Source organism: Ranitomeya variabilis, chromosome 6 (genome assembly GCF_051348905.1).
Source record: "Ranitomeya variabilis isolate aRanVar5 chromosome 6, aRanVar5.hap1, whole genome shotgun sequence".
NCBI classification, from domain to species: Eukaryota; Metazoa; Chordata; class Amphibia; order Anura; family Dendrobatidae; genus Ranitomeya; species Ranitomeya variabilis.
Window position 1 is genome coordinate 576,741,547 of NC_135237.1, and position 8,154 is coordinate 576,749,700.

The window sequence follows — 8,154 nt, forward strand, 5'->3', positions numbered from 1 at the left end:
AAAGGTGGCAGACATGTGTGCAGTTGCCTTGCAAGGCCCATTCACTCCACGCTTAGGGCCCGGTGCTCCTGGGCAACCCCAGATGGAACCAAAGATAGCTTTGCACGATAGGCTCTCTCTCAGGGGGTCGGGATAAGTTTGTGATGTTTAGGGAGGCCTGCAAACTATATTTTAGGTTACGTTCCTATTCCTCAGGAACAGTGAGTGGGGATTGTAATGTGTCTTCTACAGGGTCACCCCACAAGTTTGGGCATTTTCTCTCCCATCTGATTCCCAATCGCTTCAGACGGTCGAGGATTGTTTAAATGCTCTGGGTGTAATTTATGTTCCATAGGTAGTCCACAAATACTAAGTGAAATGATCATGCGCAATGATCATGATCATGATCAATTTTGTCAGGGGTTCTCTGAAAGGTGCCTTTAATTTATGATACCCGCTTCCCTGGAAGCTGTCATTTCACTATCAATCTGGGTAGAGTGCTGTGTACATGGGGGGCAGAGAAAGACACCTCAATTTTTGAGGGATCAGGTATCAATGGAATCTAGGGCTGAATCAATTGAGGAACCAATGCAGATGGAGGAGCGACCTGCTTTATCGGTCCTCCTGCAGTGCTGCACAGAGGGAGTGTGTTCTTTTTGTGGCAATAAGGGTCATTTTGTTGACACCTGTCCATCCATACATAGTCGCAAACTGCTGCCAAAAAAACTAAGAGGCCCTGGTTGTGGGAGGTTACCAACCATGCTGTAAATATTTCCTGTGAGTAGGTCGCAATTGTTTTTACAAACCAGGATTCATTTAGGCAAAAGTAAGGCAGTTATTTTGTCCCTTTTAGACAGTGGGATGGGGTTTAATATGGTTGATGCCCGGTTCATCCAGGACCAGGGTCTCAATCCTCATGTATTGTCTAGGCCTATTCTTAAATAGCTATTGACTCCACACCCTTCCGGGACAGGGGAAAGTGTGATGTTATTTATTGTGATAGATAGGTCAGTTAGGGAAGATATGCGAGATGGAGGAAAGACGATTAGTTCACATTTGTCCACATTGAGCTTGAGGAAGCGAGAGAAGGAGGATATGGCTGAAAGGCACTCTGGGATTCTGGAGAGCAGAGAGGTGACATCTGGGCCAGAGAGGTAGATCTGAGTGTCTTCAGCATATAGATGGTACTGGAAGCCATAGGACTTTGAGATGACCCAGGCCAAGGGTATAGATTGAGAAGAGACGGGTTCCTAGGACAGAGCCTTGGACACTAACAGAGAGAGAGGGTGAGAAGAGCAGGTAGTGTGGGAGACACTGAGTGTGCGGTTGGAAAAGTAGGAGATCCAGGATAGAACGAGGTCTATGACACCAAAGGAAGAGAGGATCTGTAGTGGGAGGCAGTGGTCAACTGTGTCGAAGGCAGAGGACAGGTCTAGAAGGAAGATGGGTTAGGGATGGGATAAGTGAGATGGTGAGATTGGGGAGGAGGTGGGATGGAGTCAAGTGCACAAGTGGTGAAATGTGATTTGGAGAGAAGACGAGCAAGCTCTCCTTCAGTAATGTTGGAGGAGGTTATGGGGTTTGGGCATTGGTCTGGTATACAAAGGGGTTGTGGTGGGTGAACAATAAAGACTTGCCTTGTTTGGTCGATCTCTTTTTGAAGTGTGAGGCAAAGTTCTCAGCGGAGATTAGGGAAGTCAGAGGGGGCAGTGGTGGGTGGAGGAGGGAGTTAAAAGTGTTGAATAACTGTTTGGGGTTGTGGGATGAGGAAGATACAAGGGATGTAAAGTGGGCCTGTTTAGCAGAGGTGAGAGTTGATTTGAATACGAGTCTTGACTGTTTGAATGAGGTGAAGTCGTCTTGTGAACGCGTTTTCTTCCAACGCCGCTCTGAAATTCTGAATACTTGCCGAAGCTTTTTAGTGGTGTTATTCTACCAGGGTTGCCTATTGATTCATCACACTCTATTATGCATGACAGGAGCGACCAAGTCAATAGCCGATGCAAGAGTGATATTGTAGAAACTAGTGTCAGTGTTGTGGACTGAATATATGGAGGACAGCTGTAGAATAGTAAGAGTGTGCGAGTGTCTAGATGTGTGAGTTTTCTGCGGGGGTGCGCAAGTTGGTGAACATGGGTGAAAGGTGAGGACAGTGATGAGAACGTGAGTTAGAGTCAGATAGAGGGAGAGGTTGTGAAGTTAGATATGGAGCAGAGACGAGTGAAGACCAGGTCTAATGTATGTCCGTCTGTGTGCATGGCTGAGGTGGACCACTGAGTAAGTCCAAAAGATGAAGTGAGCAACAGGAATTTGAAGCTGCTGACTGATGGGTGTCAATGGGGATGTTGAAGTCACCCTTGATGATGGTGGGTATGTCAGCAGAGAGAAAGTGAATAAGCCAGGTGGAGAACTGGTCAATAAAGGCAGTGGTTGTGCCTGGAGGTCAATATATGAAGGCCACTTGGAGGTTGCAGGGAGAGAAGATGCAGACAGAGTGCTCAGGAAGGATATAATGGAACTAGAGAGAGTACAAAGGAGGGCAACAAAGTTAATAAAGGGGATGGGAGAACTACAATACCCAGATAGATTAGCGAAATTAGGATTATTTAGTCTAGAAAAAAGACGACTGAGGGGCGATCTAATAACCATGTATAAGTATATAAGGGGACAATACAAATATCTCGCTGAGGATCTGTTTATACCAAGGAAGGTGACGGGCACAAGGGGGCATTCTTTGCGTCTGGAGGAGAGAAGGTTTTTCCACCAACATAGAAGAGGATTCTTTACTGTTAGGGCAGTGAGAATCTGGAATTGCTTGCCTGAGGAGGTGGTGATGGCGAACTCAGTCGAGGGGTTCAAGAGAGGCCTGGATGTCTTCCTGGAGCAGAACAATATTGTATCATACAATTATTAGGTTCTGTAGAAGGATGTAGATCAGGGGATTTATTATGATGGAATATAGGAATATAGGCTGAACTGGATGGACAAATGTCTTTTTTCGGCCTTACTAACTATGTTACTATGTTACTATGAGTGGAATTCAAAAGAGGGAAGGATGAGGGAGGGAAGAGGTTGGATTGGTTTAAAGGTAAAGTTGGAAGAAAGGAGAAGGCCCATTCCTCCACCATGTCTGTTGCCAGGGCGAGGAGTGTGAGTGAAGTTCAGGCCGTCATAACATAGCATAGCAGGGAAGGCTGTGTCGTAGGGTCTTAGCCATGTTTCGGTGAGGCCCAAGAAGGAAAAATTACAAGAGGTAAAGAGGTCGTCAATCACATGGAGTTTATTGCAGACAAAGCGGGCATTCCAGAGTGATCCAGAGAGAGGGAGCAGAGGGGTGGGCATCAAGGGCACGGGTTTTACATAGGAAAGATTTTGGTAGTTTATATTACCTAGGGAGCAACAGGAGGGTGAAATATGGGGAGGTATGAGCTGTGGGGGTCCAGGATTGGGAGAAATGTTGCCAGCAGGAGGGGCAGCAGAGAGAGAGCAGGTGGGAGGAAAATGGTCGGCTTGTTTTATGTTTTAGTAGGAGAGATATGATGGGAGGAGGTCTGTGGAGGAGGTCAGGCGGGGAGGCAAGAGGGAATGAGAGATTATTATTTGGTTAGAGGGTGCTGGGGTTTGCGGATAGCAAGGGAGAGTGAGGAGTAATGGAACCATGACGAGAGTAAGGGGCGGAAAGAGAAAGAAACTTAGTACATTTAATAACAGTGGTTAGTCGTACATTCTGTTCACGTCAGGTTCCTTTCTGGCATATTTCTGCTGCATACTTAAGTAGCTATACTGATGGATCCAGACCACCCACATCATCCTCTAGTGTGTCTCCTGACAAACCCTGCTCTGACATATCCCTGGGCTCTACTACAATACACAGGGACCGGCCTCTACATCCTTTGCCTGTCATACACAGGGCCCAGCCTCAACATCCTCCGCCTATCATACACAGGGCCCCCGGCCTCTACCTCACCTGCCTGTCATACACAGGGTTTGGCCTCTGCATCCTCTGCCTGTCATACACAGAGCCCCAGCCTCTACCTGGCATACAGAGCCCCGGCCTCTACATCCTCTGCCTGTCATACACAGAGCCCCAGCCTCTACATCCTCTGCCTGTCATACAGAGCCCCGGCCTCTACATCCTCTGCCTGTCATACACAGGGCCCCGGTCTCTACATCTTCGGCCTGTCATACACAGGGCCCCAGCCTCTACATCCTCTGCCTGTCATATTCCAGAATCCGTCCTTTCCTCAACCCTCAATCTACTAAAATGCTTGTGCAGGCCCTCATCATCTCCCACCTTCACTACTGCAACCTTTTCTGTGGCCTCCCTGCTAACACTATCGCAACTCTCCAGTCCGTCCTTAACTCTGCTGCCCGACTAATTCATCTCCCTCCTCGATACTCCACCACTTCTCCCCTCTGCAAATCTCTTCACTGGCTCCCATTCCCTCAGCGTAACCAGTTCAAATTATTAACACTGACCTACAAAGCCATCCATAACCTGTCTCCTCCATATATCTCTGAACTAATCTCCCAATATCTTCCCTCACGTAATCTCCGGTCCTCCCAAGACCTCCTTCTCTCCTCCACACTTATTCACTCCTCACCCAATCGCCTCCAAGATTTCTCCCGAATATCCTCCATCCTCTGGAATTATGTGCCCCAACACGTCCGACTATCAACCACATTCGGATCCTTCAGACAGAACCTGAAAACCCACCTCTTCAGGAAAGCCTACAGCCTGCACTGACCACGCTGCCTCCTCATCACTACCGAAACTACCGCCTCACCAACACCGGAGCTCCTGCAACCCTCAACCTATTGTCTCCATCCCCACCATCCTGTAGAACGTAAGCCCACAAGGGCAGGGTCCTCGCCCCTCTGTATCAGTCTGTCATTGTTAGTTTGTTTACTGTAATTTGTATGTAACCCCTTCTCATGTACAGCACCATGGAATCAATGGTGCTATAGAAATAAATAATAATGATAAAAATGGGCGATCACCAGATACTGATGATGGAGGCGATGGGTGGTCACCAGATACTGATAATAGAGGTGACAAGCATTTGTATCAAACATTTCACCAATTTCTATATATTGGGCCTTTGTGATGATGAAAAATTACATTTGTTACAATAATAAGTTGATTTAAATGAAAATGTTCCATCTTTACCATCACTAAAAAGGGAAAAATTATGGTGAATTATTACACTATTGCTCCCGAGTTCTATAACATATATGGGGAACACGGCCGGGATCAGTGGGTAAGCAGCACCAATTGGGCTCAGAGTTGAACTATCGAAACAAACAAGAGAAAAGCACTACTGTAAGGCATGCGCACTGCACCAAAAAGGATCAATAAAAGTAATAATAATCTTTATTGGCATACAATTGCAAAACGTGACATAAAACATAAGTGCAAACATATAGGAACAACCACTCAAACCCCCCTGCAAAAGACGAAATTCAACGGGGTGCAATTTATATATAACGACCCTATAGAAATAAAGCAATATGGCTCATAATGAATATTGTTCAATGCACCCTGGAATCTATAGAACTAATAAATCCAATAAAAAAATAAGTTAGGACAAGTCCCTAATATGACCCATGAGACCCAATTAAGGGTCTAAACCAGTGTTTCCCAAACTCCAGACCTCACGGCCCCCCACAGGTCATGTTCTCAGGATTTCCTTACTATTGCACAGGCGATGCGAAAATCTTGAAAGCCTCAGGAATTCTCTCTCCTGTGCAACACCATGGAAATCCTGAAAACATGACCTGTGGTGGATCATGAGGACTGGAGTTTGGGAAACACTGGTCTAAACACTCAATGCTGCAAATCCAGCAAGAGGAACCCCCGCTGTCAGGGTGCCATGAGAGGACCCTAACCTGAGCTGTGATGAGGAACGCTGTGAGCAACGGATAAAGCATGGGCTAGTAAAAGGTAACCTATAGCCACCCAGACCATGAGAAAGAAAAGTCACAAGACGAAGCTGTACTGGTTACGGCGATAAGCGTGGGGTCACTTTTGGGTCCTCCACTCATGTCCCCATCTGCTTGGAAGTTCCTGCCTGCATGATCCAACCCTGGTGATATTGATGAGAGTGCCTTATTTGGTACACTTGGCTATCTTGCTGGTGACTTTTCTTTCTCACCGTCTGGGTGGCTATTGGTTACCTTTTACTAGCCCATGCTTCATCTACCGTTGCTCACAGCGTTCCTCATCACAACTCAGGTTAGGGTCGTCTCATGGCACAATCATAGAATGATAGAGTTGGAAGAGACCTCCTGGGTCATCTGGTCCAACCCCCCGCTCAAAGCAGGATTCACTAAATCATCCCAGACAGATGTCTGTCCAGCCTCTGTTTGAAAACTTCCATGCAAGGAGAACTCACCACCTCTCGTGGCCGCCTGTTCCACTCATTGATCACCCTCACTGTCAAAATGTTTATTCTAATATCTAATCTGTGTCTCCTCCCATTCAGTTTCATCCCATTGCTTCTAGTCTTTCCTTGTGCAAATGAGAATAAAGATGATCCCTCTACAGTGTGACAGCCCTTGAGATTTGTAGACAGCTATTAAGTCTCCTCTGAGTCATCTTTTCTGCAAGCTAAACATTCCCAAATCCTGTAACCGTTCATCATAGGACATGGTTTGCAGACCGGTCACCATTCTGTTCGCTCTTCTCTGAACTAGCTTCAGTTTGTTGATATCTTTTTTAAAATGTGGAGCCCAAAACTGGTCACAGTATTCCAGGTGAGGTCTGACCAAAGAGGAGTAGAGGGCAATAATGACTTCACGTGATCTAGACTGTATGCTTCTGTTAATACATCCCAGAATTGTATTTGCCCTTTTTGCTGCTGCATCACACTGTTGACTCATGTTCAGTCTGTGATCTATTAGTATACCCAAGTCTTTTTCACATGTGCTGTTGCTTAGCCCTATTCCTTCCATTCTGTATATGCTTTTTTCATTTTTATTACCCAGATGTAGCACTTTGCATTTTTCCGTTAAAAACTATTCTGTTAGTTGCTGCCCACTGCTCCAGTTTATCTATATCTTTTTGAATCCTCTCTAGTATTAGCTATCCCTCCTAGCTTTGTATCATCAGCAAATTTAATTAGTTTACCCTCAATTCCTTCATCTAAATCATTGATAAAGATGTTGAACAATACAGGGCCCAGGACAGAGCCCTGTGATACCCCACTTGAGACATTCTTCCAACTGGATGTGCAGTCATTTACGACCACTCTTTGGGTCCGATCACTAAGCCAGTTATGAATCCACCTAACAGTTGCCTTGTCCATTCCATACTTGGTCATTTTTTCAATAAGGATGGTGTGAGATACTTTGTCAAATGCTTTGCTGAAGTCAAGATATACTATACAGCATTTCCCTGATCCACCCAGTCAGTGATTCTGCCATAGAAGGAAATTAAGTTAGTCTGACATGACCTATTGGTTACAAACCCATGCTGACTCTGGTTAATCACTTTATTCTTATCCAGGTACTTACATACATGTTGTTTAATAATTTGTTCAAAGATCTTTCCTGGTATAGATGTCAGACTCACCGGCCTATAGTTCCCTGGGTCCACCTTCTTCCCTTTTTTGAAGATAGGAACGACATTTGCTCTTCTCCAGTCTTCTGGGACTTCTCCTGTTCTCCAAGAATTTTCAAAGATTATGGAGAGTGGTTAAAAAATTTCTTCTATCTCCTTCAGTACTCTGGGGTGTAATTCATCTGGACCTGGAGACTTGAATTCATTTATGTTAGCTAAGTGTTTCCTCACTATCTTTCTTCTTATAGATATCCTGGATTCTTCTACTCCTTTAATAGGACAGTGAAGGTCAGTTGATGTTACATTTCCTTTCTGAGAAAACAGATGCAAAATAGGAATTTAAAAGTTCGGTCTTCTCAACATCCTCTTACCATTTCATAATTTTCATCCTGTAAAAATCCTATAGCATCTTTGACTTTTCTTTTACTTTTGACATATCCCCCAAATTCTTTTTTTTTACTGCTTTTGACATCTCTTGCAAGCCTTAATTCATTGTCAGCTTTAGATAATCTGATTCGTGCCCTGCAGACAGCATTATATTCTTCTTTCCATTTGATAAACATTTCTTTCTTCCTTTTTAGCATGTGTTTAAGTTCAGGAGTTCCTAATTCTGG